At 44.2% G+C, this 21,521-nt stretch overlaps 1 protein-coding gene across 6 annotated transcripts in view; it reads left to right on the top strand.

Annotated features, from left to right (window-relative positions):
• Positions 1-59: 59 nt before the first annotated feature.
• Dido1 (death inducer-obliterator 1) overlaps positions 60-21,521 on the top strand; it is a 57,721-nt gene continuing 36,259 nt past the window's right edge. For 3 of the 6 annotated variants that reach the window (XM_036184840.1, XM_036184841.1, XM_036184836.1), the window contains exon 1: positions 11,169-11,285. The gene's annotated coding sequence lies outside the window, so the exon portion shown is untranslated. The other 3 variants (XM_036184837.1, XM_036184839.1, XM_036184842.1) reach the window with 3 other exon arrangements.

Raw genomic sequence — 21,521 nt, 5'->3', positions numbered from 1 at the left:
CGAGAAGGGGCTGGATGGGCGGTCACCGGACATTTGGACTTCGACTTCCGCTCTTGCGCATAACTCTTCGCCCTAGCTCTACGGGTTGGCGCGAGAGTCAAAAGGCCTATGTATTTTCTGCGCAAGATGGCTGCTGCGGGGGCGTCTGCGTACTGAGTGCTAGCACGGGGATGGAGACGTGTAGACTGAGTTCGAGGCAAAGGTCTTAGCTCTTTTCTTTTTGTGTGTGTGCGAAGCTGGGGGAGGGATTCAGGTGTGTGGGAACGTAGGGATGCGCGAGAAAGGGAGGGCATTCTCCGTCTTGCAGTCTTCCGGGCTCTAGTCCCAAAGGCAAGGCCTCCGGACGTAAGCGAGCGCCTAGGATTTTGCTCGGCGGACGTTATAATCGAGGCCAGATCAGCGTCAGAACAGCGCTGCCTAGAGCTCGAGAGCGGACATCCGAGACTCCTGTTCCCTGGGCAGGGACGCCTCGTTTCTGGGCACTCTCGAAGGTGACTCCTTAGTGTTGGGGCTCTCAGGGATGGGAGCATGCACGGAAGTGACTCCCTGCTTCTAAGGCACTCACGGAACGGAGCGGATCCATGCTTCAGAAGCGCTCACGGTGGGGACTCCCTACCCCCGGGCACAGAGGGGCTTCCTACTTGTAGGCGCTCACAGAGTGTCCCCACTCTTAGCTGCGTACGGTGGGGGGCCCTGCTCGAGACGCCAGCGGAGGGGATCCCTGCCGCTGGAGAAGGGATCCTCAAGTGCTGGGAATTGTGGTAACTACTTGCCTTGGGATGGGTCCTAAGAGCTTGCGGTAAATGCTGGGGGTAGCTGGAGGCCCTAGAAAACTGTCTGGCTGTAGTTGGTAAATAGGTATTTGCATGTTAATGTGTTTATTGTCCACCAGAGGAGAATGTGAATTGAGTCATTGCAATGTAAATAATTCTGGAAAGTTTCTGGGAGGAATGTTGGGCAGCTTGCGTTGAGGTAGTTGAGTTTGCTTGCTTAAAATTAAACTGAGTTAGCCAGGTGATGGTGGCACAAACCTTTAGTCCCAGCACTTGGGAGGCAGAGGCAGGTCCATCTCTGAGTTCGAGGCCAGCCTGGTCTACAAAGTGAGTTCCCAGACAGTTACCAGGGCTGTTACACAGAGAAACCTTGTCTCGCAAAAACAAAGAAGACAGAGCACAACAAGCTGTGACTTTAAACAGGAAAAAAGAAAGGAGTCTAGGGAAAGTAACTTTTTTGGGGGGCGGGGAGGGGTTCGAGACAGGGTTTCTTTTTGTAGCTTTGTGCTTTTCCTGGAACTCACTCTGTTGCCCAGGCTGGCCTCGAACTCACAGAGATCTGCCTGGCTCTGCCTCCCGAGTGCTGGGATTAAAGGAGTGCGCCACCACCGCCTGGCAGTTTGTTTGTGGTTTTTTTTTTTTTTTTTTTAATTTTATTTTTATAATTATTTTCCAGATAGAGTTTCTCTGTGTATCCCTGGTTGTTTTGGAACTCAAGGACTTGTTCTGTAGACCAGGATGGTCAGGAACTGACAGAGATCTGCCTGCCTGCCTCTGCCTTTTGATTTTGAGTGCTGAATTAAAGAGACATCCCACTACGCCTGGCAAGTCTTTTTAAAAAAATACAAAGCAATTTGGCTGGGTGAGGTGGAACAACAGGCTTTTAGTCTCAGTGCTTAAGTTCAAGGTCAGCCAGGGCTACCTAGAGAAACCCTGTATCAAAAAAATCTGAATGAATATTCCCCCATGATTTATTTTCTTTTTCTTTTCTTTCTTTCTTTCTTTCTTTCTTTTTTTTTTTTTTTTTTTTTGAGACAGGGTTTCTCTGTAGCTTTGGAGGCTGTCCTGGAACTAGCTCTGTAGCCCAGGCTGGCCTCGAACTCACAGAGATCCACCTGCCTCTGCCTCTCCAGTGCTGGGATTACAGGCATGTGCCACCACTGCCTGGCGCGATTTATTTTTGTGTGTGCATGCCTGAGCATGACAGAAGAGGTTGTCAGAACCCTTGGAGCAGAGGTTGTAAGAGCCAAACACCTCTTCTGAAAGAAGAATAAGTGTCCTGAGCCCCTTAGTCCAGCCTGGAATTTTATTTTTTGGAAGACAAGGTCTTGTTGTAGTCTGTGCTGACTTTAAATTTATGTGTAGGCAAGAATGACAGTGAATTTATGATCTCCTGCCTCTACCTCAAGTGCCGGAATTATAGATTAGTAGCAGGCTTTCTTGGATCACCAGCTCCCAATCCATGACACCAAGATTTATTAATTGTGAATGCATGGCCTTAGCTTAGGCTTGTTTCTAGATAGATTTTTTTTTTTTTTTTAAAAAACTTAAATTAACTCATTTGTATTAATCTGTGTGCTGCCCCGAGTCTCATTTACCTCATCTGCATACTGTCCAGCCTACTTTCCTGCTTCTTCCATGTCTGGATGGCCTCCCCTTTCTACCCGCCAGCTCTGCCTATTCCCCTTCTGCCTACCTATTGCTGTTCAGCTTCTTTATTAGTCCAATAAGGTTTCTTAGTCAGGCAAGGTAAAATAGCAACACATCTTTACATAGTTAAATAAATATTCTATTCCACAACATAGATTTATGCCACTACATTCAGTTTATGAGGTGCTGGAGATTGAACTCAGAGCTTAGTGCATACTAGGCAAGCAGTCTGCCAGCTAACTACATCTCAGTCCTGATCTATTTATTGGCAAAACTCAAGTCAGTAAATCCAACCAACAGCAATTTTTAAAATTGATATCCTAAAACACCATCCAAAGTTACTAGTTGGACATGCAAACTCAAATGCTGAAGAATGACTGGAGGAGAGTGTTTTCAAAATTAAAAACTATTACATTTGTTTTGTTTTGTTTTTTAGACAGGCTTGAAATCTGCCTGCCTCTGTCTCCCAAGTACTAGGATTAAAGGTGTACAGTGCTACATCTGGGTTCTGTTATCTTTTTGTAAGAGCATAAGCGAACCGCAAAGCAAAAACACTGCAGCTGGTTGGTGGTGGCACACACCTTTAATCCCAGACTGGGGAGGCAGGCAGAGGCAGATGGATCTCTGAGTTCGAGGCCAGCCTGGTATACAGAGTGAGTGAGATTCAGGACAGGCACCAAAACAACATCGAGAAACCCTATCTTGAAAAACCAAAAAAAAAGAAAAAGAAAAAAGAAAGAAAGCAAAAACCCTGCATTTCATAAAAAGCAGTAGTCTTAAATATGAGCAAGGTGCATTTATAGGTGTTTAATGGCATATAAAGTATGCATGTTTTATATTCAGAACCAAGACTTCAGGGCCCAGAGAAATAGCTCAGTTCTTGCTGCTGTTGCTGGATAGTTTGATTCCCAGCCCCCACATCTGGTGGCTTATAACCACATGTAACTCCAGCTTTAGGGGATCTGACATCCTCTTCTAAACTCTGCAGGTATCTGCACCCATGTGCACAGACACATGCATATAATTTAAAAATAATGATAAATCTTTCGTTTTTCTCGAGACAGGGTTTCTCTGTGTAGCTTTGGAGCCTGTTCTGGAATTCACTCTGTAGCCCAGGCTGGCCTCGAACTCACAGAGATCCGCCTGGTTCTGCCTCCTGAGTGCTGGGATTAAAGGTGTGTGCCACCACCGCCCCGGTGATAAATCTTTTAAAAAGAACCAAGACAGCAGTTGATCAGTGCAACATAGGTAGACCTTGCTAGAAATACCTCAGGGCCATTATGTGTTTGATTTTGATTTATTTGTTATATGCGTAGAAACCCATAACTGTTGCCAAATTTTTCATGATCTATCTCCCCATTTCAGTTATGCAACCCCATATAGGACTGCAACTCACAGTTTGAGAAACTGGGTTCTGGAGCTAGAAAGGTGGCTCAGCAGTTAAGGGCACTTAACTGCCTGTAACTCCCATTTCAGGGGATTGGGCCCCACCCTGGCCCCTCCTGAGAGAAGGTTTCTCTGTGTAACAGAGTCCTGGCTGTCCTGGAACTTGCTTTGTAGACTAGGCTGGCCTTGAACTCAGAGATCCGAGTGCTGAGATTAAAGGTGTGTGCCACCACCGCCCGGCTCGGGGCTCCCTCTTTTGACCCTCATGAGCACTATTCATGCATATGGTACGCATACATACAGATGCAGGCAAAACACTCACACATAAGCATGGTAGCGCATGTCTTTAATCTTAGCTCTTGGAGGCAGAGGAATTTGAGGCCAGCCCAATCTACATAGTGAGTTCACCTTTTTTTTTTTTTAAAGATTTCTCTTTATTTTATGTGCATTGGTGTTTTGTTGTGTGAAGGTGTCAGAAGCCCTGGAACTAGAGTTCCAGACAGGTGTGAGCTGCCATGTGGGTGCTGGGAATTGAATCTGGGTCCTCAGGAAAAACAGTGCTCTTAACCACTGAACCATCTCTCAACCCCCCTACATAGTGAGTTCTAGGTCATCCAGGGTTATATAGAGAGACCTTGCCTCAAAGAAAAAAGAAATGAACTGTATCTTTTTTTTCCCCCTTGGCTTCCGACACTCTATTCCATGTTGCCAATGCCTTACATCATGATTCCCTGAAAACATAAAGGTTCACTGTGCTGGGGAGATGGCTCAGTCGGTAAAGCGCTCGCTGCACAAACATAGAGGCCTGAGGCTGACCCTAGGTAAAAAGACAGACACTGGGGCTTCTGTGGGTAACTCCAGTGCTAGGAGGCAGACATAAGAATCCCTGAGGCTTCCTGGCAAGCCCACCTACCTGTACTGGTGAGATCCAGATTCAATGAGGCATGTAATTCTCAAAAGTAAGATAGAGATTGAGGAAGACCCAACATTAACCTTTAGCTTTCTACCTGCCTGAGTTCACAGATGCATCTTCACACAGACACGAACACACACACAAAGGAAAGGAAGGTTCCTTGTGTATTGGGCATCTCAGTTAATAAAAATATTCAGCACATTTTAGGTACTTTATATGAATCTGTTGAGTAGATGTGGAAATAAATGCATGACTAGTACTTAGGTCCTTCCCCAGGATGAATACTGGCAAAGGGGAGAGGGTTTGAACACGGTAACTCATTTCGTTATTTCTTTGGGGATGGGTACACCCAGGTGTGCATAAAGGCCAGAGGACAAGGCCTGTGTTTTCTGTCACTCTACCTTATTTCTTCAAGACAAGACCTCACTAAACCTGAAGCTAGGCTGGTAGCCAGCAAGCCCCAGCAATCCTACCCCTTTACTACCACCCACACACAGTGCTGAGGTTACAGGCACATGTTTATGACTGACTTTTGTGTAGGTGGTAGGATTAGAACTCAGGTGCCTCTGCTTGGAGCCTCACATGCTCTCACTGAGCTATCTTCTGGTGCCTGTGAGCCACTCTCTGTGTGTTAGTCTTTGAAATACTTTTGAACTTGAGATACGTATGGGAAGGTTCTGGGGACCAGGTGAAAAGAGTAGATCCAGAGAAGAGGTGTGTTTCTACAGTATGTGGAACAGATAGGATAGTGGAGCAGAGCGGTGAAGACCTGTGTGCAATGGTACTAAGGATGTAGGAGAGTAGGAAATAAGTGGGTGTGTCCAGAGACAGCCACACTGGCTACAATCTGGGACAGTTGCCAAGTTGACAGAAATGTCATCAGCCTGGTGGATTCATTAACTAGCCAAGTTTCCTGTATGTAAGAGGTGGACCTGGGGGAGAGATGGATGCCTTAAGGTTTGGTCCTGAGGTAGGAGGGGCTACCCTGTAGTGAAAGGTACCACTGTTCTTCAAGCCAAGGCAGCGATTTGAAATTGTTTCACTGTGAAAGAATAGCAGTTCTCAAGCCTGGCAATGGTGGTACAAACCTTTAATCCCAGCACTTAGGAGGCAGAGACAGGAGGATCTCTGAGTTCGAGGTCAGCCTGGTCTACAGAGAGTAGTAGTTAGTTCTAGAGAGAGAAACTAGAAGTATAAGGGTTGGAAGAACTGGTGGGTGAGGTAGGTAGCCTAACAGGCTAAAAGTATTTGTGCTTGCTGCATGATGCTGTAAACCTGATGGCCTTTGTTCTAGACCCTGGGACCATGTAAAGGTGGAAGGAGAGAAGATTGCACACCTGTGATGGTGGTGTGATGTATGCATACCATAATAATAAAAATGCTTAAATAAAATTTGAAAGAACACTATCAAGGGTCTGAGGTGGTAGCTCAGTGGTACATCTAGCACAGACACATCTATAGTGGATTCAATCCCCAGCACTGAATAAATAATCAAATATCACAGAGTTTTGTTTTTTGGGGTTTTTTGTTGTTGTTTTAAAGAGGGAAAAGCATTTTGTGGCTAGAATACAGAATACTTCCAGTAGGTGAATGTTTAGATGCCAGGATGCCAGCTTTGAGACAGGATCTAACTGTGTAGACCAGGCTACCCTTGAACTCAGAGACCATCCTGCCTCTGCTTTCCAAATTCTGGAATTAAAGGTATGTACCACCAGGCGTGGCCAGAACCACATTGTTTCTGAGGATACTTTTCTTTTACTGTCAACAAAAAAATATAAACCCTGGCATTCTGGGAGCCCTTGGCTTCTATAGATAAGATCTGCAAAACAAACAGCTTCACATTTACTCCTCAAAAAAAAATTTTTTTTCCCTGTTGGAAGGAGGTAACTTTTGTATGTGTCACTTTTCCTTTCAGTTCCAGGGGATCTGACACCTTCTTCTGACTTATTTGGGGTCCTAGGCAATACACATGGTGCTCATACCTACATGCAGGCAGAACACTTACATACATAAAATAAATCTGAAAAAAAAAAAGATTATCTTTAACCTTTTACCTTCTATAGGTGGATTTGCACAGATTATGTTCTATGGACGCATTAGTTTGTAATGCACGCACGCATGCGTGCGCACGCTTTGGTGTTTCTTTTGTTGTAGCTTTTTTTTGCTGTTTTTTGTTTTGTTTGTTTTAATATTTATTTATTTTTGGTTTTTTTGAGACAGGGTTTCTCTGTAGCTCTGACTGTCCTGGAACTCACTCTGTAGACCAGGTTGGCCTAGAACTTAGATCCACCTTCTTCTGCCTCCCCAATGCTGGGATTAAAGGCGTGTGCCACCACTGCCTGTCTGATTTTTTTTTTTTTTAATATTTTTAAACTTTATTTTATGTGCATTGGGGTGAAGGTGTCAGATCTCCTGGAACTGGAATTACAGTTTTGAGCTGCCATGTGGGTGCTGGGAATTGAACCCTGGTCCTCTGGAAGAGCAGCCAGTGCTCTTAACCACTGGGCCATCTCTCCAGCCCTGATTTTTTGGTTTAAAGACAGTGCTTCACTATGTAACTAAAGTTAGCCTGGAACTCTCTGTCTTCCTGCCTCGGCCTCTTTAATGCTAATAATATGAATGTCAGACCTGACTACAAAGTCTGGATTGTTTTTGGGGGCTTTTCTGTTCTCCCATTTCCCTATGCTCTGTACTATGGCGGCTGGTGGTGCTGGTTCTCAGCTGTGTATGGACGTAGCACTGCCAGGTAAAGATCTGCTGCAAATTGGAACCTGCTGTTTTCTCTAAAGAGGAACAGAGACTTCTGTCTTACTCTGTTCTGCTTTGTGCCAAGCACCTGGGGATTTGATTGTTGCTGTGCAAGTAAATGTATCTCAGTTTAGCTGTTGGGACTGCCAGATCACTCATGCCTAGCATGTCCTGTGTGGCTCTGGGTTCAATCCCCAGCACTGCAGATAATAAAATGAACTAACTGTTGGTTTTTGTTTTTTAGATTTTTAAAAATTTTTATTTCCTGTGTATGAGTGAGTGTTCAGCTTGCATGTATGTGTACATGCAGTGGGTGCCTGGTGCCCACAAGAGGGTAGTGAATCCCCGGAATTGGAGTTAAGGGTAGTTTGCCTCCTTTGGGATGCTGGGAACTTAAGTCCTCTGTAAGAGCAGCAAGTGATCTTATAACCACTGAACTATCTCTCCAGTTGGTTTTATATAGGATTTATCAGTTTCTCAAAAAGCAAAATAAAAAACACCCAGTGATTTAAGCTTTTCTTAGAAATAAGAAAACACATCATCCTTGCATGCCTCATCCCTCCCCTTAGTGACCAGTGTATCTGCATATTCTGTACCTGTAGACTCAGCTAGCTTAGGATCAGAAATGCTCTGGAACCAGGCTTGGCGGTACAAGCTTGTAATGTTAACATTTGGGAGGCTGAAGCAGAAGAATCTTGAGTTCAAGGATGACTAGACTACATTGATAGATTGTGTGTGTGTGTGTGTGTGTGTGTGTGTGTACATGTGTATGTATATAAAGACATGCACACATGGGGAGGGGGTTGTACATCTACACTGAACAATTACAGTATTGTTTCTTGTCCTTATTCCCTAGACAATGCAGCATAACATTTATGTGGCATTTACGTTATATCTAAGTCATCCAGAGACTTATGTGTGTATGTTCTAAGGAAATAAATCAATTTATATAAAGGACTTGAGCATCTATGAATGTTGGCATCCTGGGTAGGAGTCATGCACCCAGCCCTCTCCTATCTATACCTCCTGTGAGGGAGGGCTGTGCTAGGCTTCTCTTCTGGGAGTCTGCATTCTGTCTCTAGAATAGGAGTTTTGTCATAGTTACCGGTCTGTACACTTGTTTAGTTAGACTACTGGTGATGAGAGTGTGCCACAGGTGTAGATGCATAGCACTGCCCTTGTGTATGACCTGTCAGCTAGGGTGTAGTTCAGAGAGCAGGGGACAAGAGGAAGCAGGCCAAACCAGCTTGGTTTACCTTACTTCCCCCTGCCTCATCCCTCCTTTTGAACCCTGACTAGTTTCAGGGTCCACACATCGCCTCAACAGTTTATAGGTGCCCGTCTGGAGGGCCAGCAGTGCTTTGGGTCCAGGCACTTGTGTCTGGCTCTCATATTGTTTGAGACAAGATCTTGCTGTGGTGGGTAGTCTGTGCTTGTCTGAAACTTGCCATCCTTCTGCCTCCTCAGCCATATGAGAATTTGGTCACAGGCATGGGCTGAGTTGGAAAGTGGTCCTGCCTACCAAGTTTCTAGTGTCTGCTGAATATCTTCAGGGTCTTGAAATTTTGGACGGGAGTTTCAGCGCAGAATTGTAAGTGGCATCATCCAAAGGACTTTATTTAACTTTTTGTATTACACTTTATTGTATGTGTTGCCATGGCATCTGTTGTGGATGTTATCAGAGGACATCTTGGAGTGTGGTTCTCTCTTTTTGCCATGTGGACCCTGGGGATCGATCAAACTCGGGTAGTCAGTGTTGGTAATAGCCCTGCTATCTCCCCCCCCCCCCCCCCCAGGGTTTCTCTGTCCTGGAACTTACAGAGATCCTGCTTCTGCTGCCTACCTGCTAGGATTAAGAGAGTGTGCCACCAACCCCCTGGCTCCCCCCAACCTTTTTTTTTTTTTTTGAGCTGAGGACCGAACCTAGGGAGGGCCTTGTGCTTGCTAGGCAAGCCCTCTACCACTGAGCTAAATCCCCCCCCCCCTTTTTTAAGTTTGTGTACACGCTTATGTGTGATGGGTGGTGTCCATTGTCCTTTTAGGCTCGAAGCCAGCAAGCTGTGGGATACTCCCATCTTCACCCCCCCAACCCCCATCTTGGAGCCAGGGTTACAGACATTTGCCAGGATGCCAGCTTGTTATGTGGATGCTTGAGATTGGGAACAAGATCTTAACTGGTGACTGTTCTTCTGTCTTCTGGTTTTTACTTTTAAAAAACAGGAAGAATTATTCAGTTAATAGAGTCCAACTTAAAAACACTCAAACTACAGATTTTTTTCACCAAGGAAGGTGTTCCTATTGGAAATGCCAGCAAGTAAAGGACAGTGAGCACATAGTGTCCCATAGATGACCACTCTGGCACAATGCAGGGTGGTTCACTGAACCTGCAGCCACCACATGAGCTTGGTTTTTCTGTCCTCTTGGTTCTTGGTGTGAGTTCTCCATGCTTCCTTCCTGTTCTTTAATACCTGGGCCTTCCACTTTTGCCTGTGATGTGAGCACCCCCATTCAGCAGCTTGCACACACTCACCATTTCAACCTAGATTCAACCCTGTCTAGTTCTGTGTCTGAGGGTAGAGCAATCCCCTTCAACTCAAGGTCAGAGGTGAGAAGTCAAGAGTAGACTCCTGGACAAGAGTCAGAAAGGTGGTCATGAAGGATCTCACCAAGGGAAGCAGAAGCAGCTTCCTACTCCACTGGAAGCCCCAGGAGTTGGCATGTAACCTGCTTAAGCCCTGGGCTTCTGGATAGAGCATTAGAAGTCTCCGCAGTGTGGGTGAGGCTATACTAGACGGCACGAACGTGTTTGTTATTAGAAGAGGCTGAAATTAGGAGCTGAAGACTGGCTTCCAAGTGATGTGCCTATGTGCACACGTATATTATTAGAACCTGGCTGTATGGAGCAAAACTGAGCGCTCTACTAACTGCTCTCAGGGCAAGTGGCTAGTTAGTGTTCATGGTGCTGCAAGGGAGTAGCGACCCATCTCCGGTTTCCTTAAGTATTTAGGGCACAGTGAAGGAATGTCACTCTAGGTAGCACTAGGGGCAAATTCTTAATGTTTTTTTTGGTGGGGGGTTCCCCGACCCTCGTATTCACGTACACCCAGGCATTGAGTCCTGGCTCCTTGGTATTTAGGAAGAAATGGTCACGGGACAGGGGTGTTTCTAGTTCTGAGTGAAGCAGGGTCAAGTCCCAGGGAATTCCTGCTGGGCGGACGCCCCTCTGTGCCCCGCATACCCTGCCAGAGTCCAAGTGAGCAGTGCGTCCGAGGAAGGGCTTTGGAGGTCTTTTCCTTCTTGGCTCCTCCCCCAACGGAATCGGACGCAGGTTCACTCCGAAGCACCTATCCCCGCTGATACAGAGGGTTTCTAAAGCTTTGCGGGCAGGCGGGGAGGGGCTCGAGACAGGGTTTCTCTGTGTAGCTCTGCCTCCTGAGTGCTGGGATTAAAGGTGTGGGCCACCACAGCCCGGCTCTCTAAAGCTTTTGAAATGCCGGGCAGAGTACTGCCCCAGGATAGCCCGAGGAATCTCTTAGTGGCATTGACTTCCAGTTTAGCCCCTTGGTTCGGACGCGGGAATCTGTCAAGCGTGTCTAGGACACAGACCAGGCGGGCGCTCCAGGGAACCTGGGTAGCAGCGGTGGCGCATGCGTGCGGTCAGGACGGCATAGCCGCTCTATCCTCGCTGCGTCTCTGTGGCCGGTTGATTTCTTCCGCTTGCTGTGCGGCCTGCCGCTCTAGGCCGGCAATCTCACTGGCCTCCGCTCTAGTTCCGTGGCGGCTCTGGAAATGGCTGCGGGATCCGGTTGGCCGCGGTAAGTGACTCTGCAGCGAAGGAGGCCGGGAACCTTGTAGACCTCAAAGGCGCTTGGAATCCGGACTAGGCGGAGCGGTGCTATGCCCGCAGCCCAATTCCTGCGAGCGGCGTTATCGCTCCGAGAAAATGGCGTCGCGGCCCGCTGGGCCCTTTCCGGCCCTGGACAGGGGTCGCGGAAGAGCGCGCGAGGCCGGGCGGGCGGCGGTCTGCGTCTGGTTGAATTGTGTGGTCCAGGCTGATCCGGGCCTGGGAGGCTGTGAAACCCTCTGAGTGCAGTCCGATTTGCTGGCCCAGTCGGCCGCGGCCTCACGTCCTCGGCACTTGTGGTAAAACACTTGTGATGGGACGTGACTGGGCCTGGGCGTGGGTTCGCGGGTGTACGAGCAGATATCTTGGGGAGCGGGGGTTTGGGGTGAAGATCTAGCCCCAGTCTCGTGTGTGACTTAGGGCCTGGGCGTTGCCTCAGGCTCTTATTACCTCTTTACCAATGTTGGTGACCAGGTGCGTGTTAATGTAGCTTGATCTTAAGTGACTTGAGTAAGAGGCCCTGGTTTTGATTCAGAGTGCTATGTATTGTTTAATTTTTCCACAAAAGGAGGCTCATTGTTATACTTGATTAACTGGAGGTTCTGTCGGCAAACTCAGTTGTGTACAGATGAGAAACAGAACACAAAAAAGGTTGTGCAATTGATTACCCCTGCCAGCACCCATGACCAGCACTTTCCTCCTTGGCACTCAGGGCATGTGTAGCATCACAATGGCTTGCTGAGAACATGTGCGAGGGGGCCGAGAGTCCAGATAGGTCTTGAAGGTGAGGAGATATGTCTTCCTGTGGAATGGTCATTCGCAGGAATTTTCTATTGTCAGTAAAGCTCTCTGGACCTCTGGTAGGAACTGCCTTAATAGGCTCAAGAGTCTTAATTCCTGAGCCAGTACTGAGCAGCTCGAGGAATGATTTCTCAGCATATGGGTACTGTGCCAGGCTTTACACATCTATCAGCAGGACATGTTTTACCATGTTGTACACCTGTACTACGATGCTAGGTGGCTTCTGTTTGGCTCTTGAAAAACAAAGATTCGATATGTAAACCAGCCTGTTTCTGGTTGCTCTTAGATCCCTGTACAGTGTTCCATGTCTTAGGATGCTTCTCATGCTTAAGTCCCAACTAAGAAATTCTGAAACGGAGTGTTTTTTGAACCTTACTTAGATGACTGGGTCCTATATAGATAAAGCCCATTAGTTCCTATGATTGTATCAAATGATGTGTGTTGATTCAGTTACAAAGGTTATGATGAACAGTGATAGTGTGCTCTTAGGAAAGAGGAGGTCAAAGCCCAAAGTCTGAGGTGTGCTCATTTGTTCTGAGTGTGCGAGCTCACCTGTGAGACAGACTATGTTGACCAGGCTTTAGTTTATTTTCTGAGCAGTCAGTTTGAGAAGTTGATAAGGGAAGGTTAGTAGGCATTTGTACATACTTTTAAAGAATAATTCTGGAGGCTAGAGAGATGATGGCTCAGCTGTTTTGTTTGTCTTCTAGAGAAATTGTTCTAGAGCTTCTGTTTCTCTTCTAGAGAACCAGAGTTTGGTTCCCAAGCATCTGTGTCATCTGGAGGGCTCACAAACACTTGTAACTCCAGCTCCATGAGAGCTGGAGAAGTCTATGCCCTCTTCTGGTCCTTTGGGCACCTGCATACAGGTGGCAGATACATTTTTAAAAAGAATGATTCTATGCTTGTGTCAATTTATCCCTAGGTGTTGATTATCTTCTGCACTATTTGTAGGACATATACTTCTTGTGTGTCAAATGTGTAAGTGCTAGGGATATGTTTTTCATGTGCTGATAGAAACTTAAGTGATATGTAATATACCATGAAAAGGTAAGCCAGGTTTTTCCAAAATGAAGGTGGCTTTATTGTGGTTGGGTCAAGAGAATGGGCTGGAGAGATGTCTCATATTAAGAGCATGTACTGCTCTTCCAGAGGACCTGAGTTCAGTCAGTTCCCAGCACCCAGGCCAGGCAGCTCACAGCAGCATATAACTTCAGCTTCAGGAATTTGACACCTCTGGCCTCCACAGGCACCTGTACTTGTACACGTACAAATATACATACACAAAATTAAAAACAAAAATAGATAAAAATTTTTAAATAATTTATTTTATGCTTATGGTTGTTTTGCCTGTATGTATGTCTGTATGCCACATGTGCGCCTGGTGCCCTCAGATGTCAGAAGAGGGTAACTGATCCCCTGGAACTGGAGTTACAGATGGTTATGAGTTGCCATGTGGGTGCTGGTTATCAAACCCTGACTCTCTGGAACAGCATTTAGTACTACTATCTCTCCAGCCTCATAATTTTTTTTAAGGATAATATTTATACAGGAAAAAAAATCTTGAAACAGTACAGAAAAACAAAGTAAAACAGTACAGAAACACTGCAAATAGCCCATGTTATAGCTGTTTTGAGTGTTGAGAAGCACAGATGTGTGTGGCACTCACTGTGTAGCTATTTGTCAGTGTTCATTTCAAGTATTGTGGAACCTGCTCAAAGGTTGATGTCTTGAAATTCATACTAGTTACCTTTTGTGACAAAATGACTGTGTACACTCTTACATTAGTCTGCTAAATCAAAGGGAAACAGTTTCCCCCGGCATGAGATCAGGCATCACAATATGATGCTCTTGGTTAAATATGACCCTAAATCATACAGGAAATGTGGACACTTGGGATTTTGGTGTGTGATATTGACCATCTGTTGCACATTTGCCAAGTGGGGTGCTGATTTGATGTCTGACCAGGTAGGGCTTCAGGAAGGATTTTAGGAAACTTGGCCTGTGTCGGCCCCACTTCAGAAAGGAGGTAATAGCCCAGTGCAAAGTCCACAATTTGCAGCCAGGACTGAAGGCTTGAAGGTTCCTTTTCATAGTTGGTTCTTCCTGAGCCTCTACCTAAGCCTACTTGGCTAACTCTAACACCCAAATGTCTTTCAAGGGAATCCTTGCTCTGATTGTTGAGGATAGAAAATACTGTTTATTGGGACTGGAGCAGGAATTCAGAGCCTATATCTAGAGAGCTATCCCCTGAGAAGCCTGATAGCCAGGGACCATCAGGATTTATTAGAATGTAACTAAAGAAAATTATGTCTTTTGGATCGACACAGCTTTTTTTTTTTTTTTTTTAAACCTCTTAGACTTTATTGGGAGAGAAAGTGGGGGAGGGAGGGAGGGACAGAGGGACAGAGAGACAGAAACTGCAGTGGAGGGAAGAGAGCGGAAAGAGAAAAAGGGAGACACAGCCTTCTTGTTACCTGTTTTTTTTTTTTAACTTGTGTTAATGTTGAGTAAGTATTGGGTGTTGTTGCTCTTAACTGGCTTGAGAATGGAGTTCAGCTGTGTGTGGATCTGTAAAAGATAATACAGGAAACACTGTTAGAACTCCTTTATCAGTGCCATACTTTGTTATCCTTACCCCCCCCAATTTAAAAAAAAAAGAAAGGGGGGAAAAAAAACATGCATTGTCCCCTACTAATCTCAAAGAAGGAAAGGAAGATTACGGCTGAAGTAACCGCTTCTGACTTGAGTTTCCCAAACCTTACAGCCTCCTCAGAGTAATAACCGAACCTCAATGAGGAGGGAAGGAGATGGGGTAAAGATTGGGTCCAGTTATTGCCCTTGTGAATCCAGTCTAGATAGAAAGGGTGCAGGTAGACAGCAAGTATGGGAGCTCTGTGCTCAGTCCCCATACCAGCCATTTTCAAACCAAACTCTGGGGTCTTTATACTCAAAAATCCCTGGTGACATGAAAGAACTTTTGATTTAGGCTTGTTGATTCTGATTGTTTGATTTTACAACTGATACATTTAAACCTTTTATTCATTTTTAAAATACTTAAACTCATCTACCCTTATGTTAACAAATATTTTGTGGGAACTAATTTCTAAGTCTAAGACCACTTTGTGAGAAAAGTAATGTTTATGCTTTTTGTAAATTTGTTTATCTCACAATGACTGGTTTCTTCCATCTGTTTCTACTTTGAGTGGTACATCACTATCACCTAGCTTCTGAAAAAGTGTGAATATAATTCTCAGTGACAATAAAAAGAGCATGTGATACCTTAGTGCTGTGCAAATAGCTTTAATCTGTGGATCCAATTATCCATTGTTCATGACAATTAAAAATGCTCGTTTTGGTTTCTTTTGTTTTTGTTTTTTTTGCAACAAGGTCTCACTATGTGGCTATCCTGTTAATCGCTATGTAGACTAGGCTAGCTAGCCTGCCTATGCCTCCTTAAGAGTGTTCTTATTGCCAGGTGAGGCGGCACACGCCTTTGATCCCAGCTCTCAGGATGTGGAGTCAGGTGGATTTTTGAGTTCGGGGCCAGCCTGGACTACAGAGCAAGTTCTCGGACAGCCAGCACTACACAGAGACCCTGTCTTGAAAAGGGTGCTCTTATTGTTGAAGTGAGTTGGAAGTATAGTTGACTCTAAACATCTAGAAAACAGATCACCTTTATACTATGAGACAGTATGTTTGAACTATTTTTATTGTCTCAACCAGTTTCTTGCTTTGGGGAAAGGTATGGAACAAATTATTTTCTTGTGACATTGAATGTGCTTTCATTCAGTTCATGTTCCTCCAAGAGAAGTGAGTTAGGAATTGCCATTTCCATGACACTTAGGATAATGCCACGTTCAGCTAGTGATGTCTGCATGGGAAAGGCACCAGGATTGTGTTTGACCAGCCCTTTGCATTTACCATAGGATGTAATATACTTTTATTGTAGACAGTGGGACATAAGGTGGTATAACTTACCTTTATCTGGGGCTGTGGAAGTGAATATTAGCTCCAGGTCCTGGGGACTCCCATGTCCTTTGCTTGTAGGCTAAAAAAAAGTGTTCTCTAAGTCTTGTGCATGTGCACATATTGTTGAGTAGTCAGTCTATGAATATAGTGTGGGTACTGGGTTTCCTGATAAGCATAAGAAATGAATGGCAAATGCAGAGTAATCTGGTGGTACCCTTAGAGCAATGGTACCTATCCAGAGCCCCACTGTCTCTGGGAATGTGAAAGAGGCAGGAGGGAGCCCACCCTGTTAAGGACTTGGCGCCCTGCCCCAAACAAGGTAGTGCTACTCTTACAGTTTCTAGTTCCTGGCTACCATGAGAGGAGTTGAAATTTCCTTCCTGAATTGCCACCAAACTTAAAAGCCTATACTTTCTTACTAGAAGCTGGAAGGAGCAAATCTGTGGGATACAGAGAGGCACTTGGAACCTAGCTGCCACATCAGTCCTCAAAGTGGTTTTTGTCTTGACAAGTGTTTGGTCTCCACAGTAAGAACTGTAAAGGATATTTTTGTTGGTTATTTTGTTTTGTTGATTTTTGAGGCATGGTTTCTCTGTAGCCTTGGCTGCCCTAGTACTTACTCTGTAGACCCAGGCTGACCTCAAACTCAGAGTTCTGCCTGCTTCTGCCTTCCAACTGCTGGGATTAGAGGCATGTGCCACCACCTCCTGGCTTTTTGTATGATTTCCTCATAACTTTTTCTCGTTTTCTTTCACCTAACCAGAATAAGTTAATAACATGTAATTTGGTAAATAACATTTGTATTGCTGAGCAGCAGACACTGAGAGAAATAAAAACTGGGTTTCTTAATTTTCTTTCCTGGGCCCAAGCATCAGCACATGTGATAGAAAGTTTTGGCAGTTGCAGACTTTGGGGCTCAGTGACAAGCACCAGGCCTTGCAGCGTTTTTTGTTTGTTTGTTTGTTTGTTTGTTTGTTTGTTTGTTTTGTTTTTCAAGACAGGGTTTCTCTGTGTAGCTTTGCGACTTTCCTGGAACTCACTCTGTAGCCCAGGCTGGCCTCGAACTCACAGAGATCTGCCTGGCTCTGCCTCCTGAGTGCTGGGATGAAAGGTGTGCACCACCACTGCCTGGCATCTTTCATGTTTTATAAACAAGGTTAGCATCTTTTAAGTCCCATTTACTTAACAGAGATTTTCCATATAAAAGATCTTTAATAATAGAAAGTATAAGTTATGATAAACTGGCCTAACCTGTCAGAATTAATAAATTCTGAGTTAGAGCCAAATATTCTTTATTACAGCACTGGATAGAATTTCTAACAAGTTAGAATTACTTTGAAATTAAATTTTGGGACACTAAAGGACTCTTGTTGGTATTCAGTAGAGTGCTCAAGCCCTGGGCTCACCCCCAGCATCGTATAAGCATCAGGTGAAGCATGCCAGTCTTTTCAGCATCCCAACACTCAGGAGGCAGAGGCAGGTGTATTTGAAGTCAGAGTTATACTTAGCTACATAGGGAGCTGGAGGACAGTCTGGACTACATGAGAGTCTGTCTAAAATAAAATAGTTTTGAATATTATTTCAAGGAAAACTGAAGTTTGGAAACAGGGTGCATCAAGTAGGGCAAAATGTGCATGTGCACTTGTATTAAGAGTCATGACTGGTTTTCTGACTTGCTGTGGCATGAGTGCAGGAACTTCATCATGGCCATATGTCACATTTCAAAGTAGCCCCTACTGAGAGCTAAGAAGTTAGTTCTATGGCTGTGGCTGTAGACATCTTTAGTGCATAGTACTTAGAATAGTGGTTGTTGAATCTTCAGATGAGAGTGGGTAAAAGGTCATGTACCACACTCCGATATTTTAATATTTGGGGAGAGTGGGTTTTGCTTAATTTCTCCTTTGCAATGGTAATGATGTTTTGCTGAGTCGGGAAATGGGAAGGGAATTTGGAGGTTGTTTTGGAGCATCTAGGATGGAAGGAAGATTGTGGATGCTGCTACTGACTGTCTTGTCCTATCCACCATTATCTTAACTAGTACAAATGGCACAAAGCTAAAGTTCTTTTTGTGAGCTTCTATGGGATTCCTGAAACCTGCCTTGAAATTGAGTGGTCAAAACTTTCTGAAATAATAAACCAACATAATGAGTTTTCCTGACAGCTGATTTGTGCACCCATATATAAGGGACCCTGTGCTCCCACTGAGGACTGGGTTTGTAAAATACACATTTCCCTTTAGAATATCTTTGGAGCCAAGGAAGATGGCTCAGTGGATGAGTGTTTGCTGCCAAGCCTAGTAGCCTGAATTTGATCCTTCAAACCTGTATGGTGAAAAGAGATAAGTGACTACTGCCAGTTGCCCTCTGACCTCTACATCCCCACGCCATAGCAGACATGTGCATGCACATGCAGCAGAGAAGATAGGTGTAATTAAAAACTGTTAATGTCCTTGAACAAAATGTACATGCTGCTTTTATTAGGCTTAGCTCTCAGGTGCATGCCTATGTCACTTTACTATGGGGAAGTTGTACATCTTGTGGGATGTCTCCTGCAGCTGTCAGACTCAGTGTTTGGCAAGCATGGTCTCCAATACAAATGATGTGAGTCTTAAGAAAAACAATTGAGATTTCTTGATAAACATAAAATTTGCACTTTCAAGAGAAAATTAGAATTTTTCTGTCATTGTGAGCTTGATAGCTTTCCAGTAATATAAACATTACTGAGGCAATCCAAGCTGTTACAGATGCCTTTCTTCTCTAACTCAGCCTGAAATTCTGTGCTCTAGTGCTTATTAAATGACCCATGTGTATGTAGTCAGAAGATGCAAGTTGGGTAAAAGACTCATAGTGCCAGATAGGCCAGTGGGTTAATACAAGAAAGTAAGAGACCTTGATTGGGCTTTAGAGTCCACAGGGCTGCTGATTTTTGAGACTGCTGCTGTTGATTTGGTGTGGTTTCAAAGAACATCCACAACTATGTAAAATGAATGACATGCCTCTGTAAGGTGAGACTTTTTTGGAAATCCTGTTATCTTTTGTTAAGCCAGAGAGCTGCAAAAATAAATAATACTAGCATTCTTAGTGCTTGTGTGAAATAACAGAAAAATTAAGTATGATAGACTTTTAATAAATGACTTTTCAGAAATAGCAACACATTCCACATAAACAAAAGATTGTTGGAGTCCTCAGAGTGTATTTTGCTGAGACCAAAAGCTTTGAAACCTACCATCTAAGAATGTCAGCCATATACCCTGTTTCTGCTGTCACTCTTCAGCATGTAGTTGGCGTTGAATCTTTTGAAGCTCTGTCCCTAATAGCACTGTTGAGACATGGTAGCTCTTTTTTTTTTTTTTTTTGAGGACAAGAACCTCACTATTGTTGTCCTTGATTTTGCTACAGTCCTCGTATCTGCTCCCCTTGAGTACTGAGATTATAAGCGTATGCTGTCACACCTGGCTTTAAGTAGTGAGTGTGTGTGTGTGTGTGTGTGTGTGTGTGTGTGTGTGTGTGTGTGTGTTGTATGTTTATGGTGTGTACATGTGAATGTGCATGCCTGTGTGCCTGGCATTCTGTGTCTTACTCTGTTGCTTTCTACATTATTTCTTTAAGACAGAGTCTCTCTGAACTGGAAGCTTGGCATTTTAGCTAGACTGTGGCCATCAAGTGTTCAAGATCTGCCTTTCTGAGCATTTTCTAATGTTGGGGTTACCATTGTAGTGCACGCAGCCGTACCAAGCTTTATATTTGGGTGCTGGAGATTTGAACTAGGGTCCTCATGCTTACAAAGCAAGTATCCCACTGAGCCACCCCTAAACCTCTACATAAAATTTTAATGCTGTAATTTCATTGTATAATCTGTACTTCTGGTTAATAGGGAACAGTTGGTTTTAGCTGAGAGGTGGGGGAAATGCCCTTTATAAATATCTGGTTTAGTGGCTCACACCTTTAATTCTAGCATTCAGGGGAAGACTAAAGACAGTAGGATTGCCATGAGCTCCAGGGCATCTTGGCCTAGAATCAGACCCTGTTCAGAAAGAGACTGACAGATTGTGCATGCACTTAGAAATGTAGAAAATTAGTTGTAACTTTAGTACACTCAGAAATGGTCACTTTTTTTCTTCTTTGGGGAGAAACTTAATATGATATGATTACAGTTTCATAGCCACTTTTTATATGGACTGTGCTGTGTAGTGTGCAGAATTATATACTAATTTGGGTTAGATTGTAACACAAGTTTTTCCTTATTTGTTAGTGGTGCTAGGCTTGGTGCCTAGGGCCCTGTGCTCGCTAGGCAAGTGTCCATTACTGTGCTACAGCTGCAGCTCTTACTTAGCTTCATAAAATGGTCTCCGCATATAACTGAGGTTGGCCTTGAACTAGCCTTCCTCCTGTCCTCCCTTATCCCTTCAGTACTTAGATTCACATGCCTGTTGCTGTGGTGCAAGGTGCCAACACTATTTTTTACTTATACCTTATGATATGTTTCATTTTGTTTGTACTTTTGTCTTGATACTTTTTTAGTAATTTTTTTGTATTGGCAGAGTTATTAAAAAAATTTTTAAATACAGAATAATCTATTATGAATGACTTCTGTCTTAATCTACTTAGCAGAAATAACTGCATTTTTGCTTCTTAATATTCAGGAGTATTCTAAATACTTAGTAACATGTTTATTCTTCAGGTTAACCTGTATTTTATACTCCAATGTTGGGCATCTAATCCATGATAGACAGCCATGTCATGTCTATCATGTATCGACACTCTCATGTATAAATTGAATCTTTTGGTTTTTTTGAGACAGGGTTTCTTTGTAGCTTTGGAGGCTGTCCTGGAACTGGCTTTGTAGCCCAGGCTGGCCTCAAACTCATAGAGATCCACCTGCCTCTGCCTCCCGAGTGCTGGGATTACAGTCGTGCACCACCACCGCCCAGCATAAATTGAATTTTTAAAAGAGATTCTTTTAAAGTTATTTTATGTGTATGAGTGTTTTGTCTGCAAGTGTATCAGTGCACCACATATGCCTGTTGCCCATGGAAGTCAAATGAGGGTGTTAGATTTTCTGGGGATACTCTGGAACTGGAATTGTGGGTACTAGGGACCAAACCCAGGTCCTCTACAAAAGCAGCAAATGCTTTTAATTGCTGAACCATCCCTCCAGTCCCTATAAATTGAATCTTTTTAAATGCTTCTCATTCCTGAGATTATGGTGGGTTTTGTTTGTTTGTTTGTTTTTGGTCTCTATAAGTAATTGGTATTATAAAGGTGTTTCCATTTTACTCTAAGGAACAGAGTCTGACTTCTTGTTTTGTTGTTGTTTGTTTTTTTTTTTTAGAGGGTTTCTCTGTGTAGCTTTGCGACTTTCCTGGAACTCACTCTGTAGACCAGGCTGGCCTCTGCCTCCCGAGTGCTGGGATTAAAGGCTTTGGTGCCACCCC

Source organism: Onychomys torridus, chromosome 4 (genome assembly GCF_903995425.1).
Source record: "Onychomys torridus chromosome 4, mOncTor1.1, whole genome shotgun sequence".
Lineage (NCBI taxonomy): Eukaryota > Metazoa > Chordata > Mammalia > Rodentia > Cricetidae > Onychomys > Onychomys torridus.
This window is presented reverse-complemented; position numbering and strand designations above follow the sequence as displayed.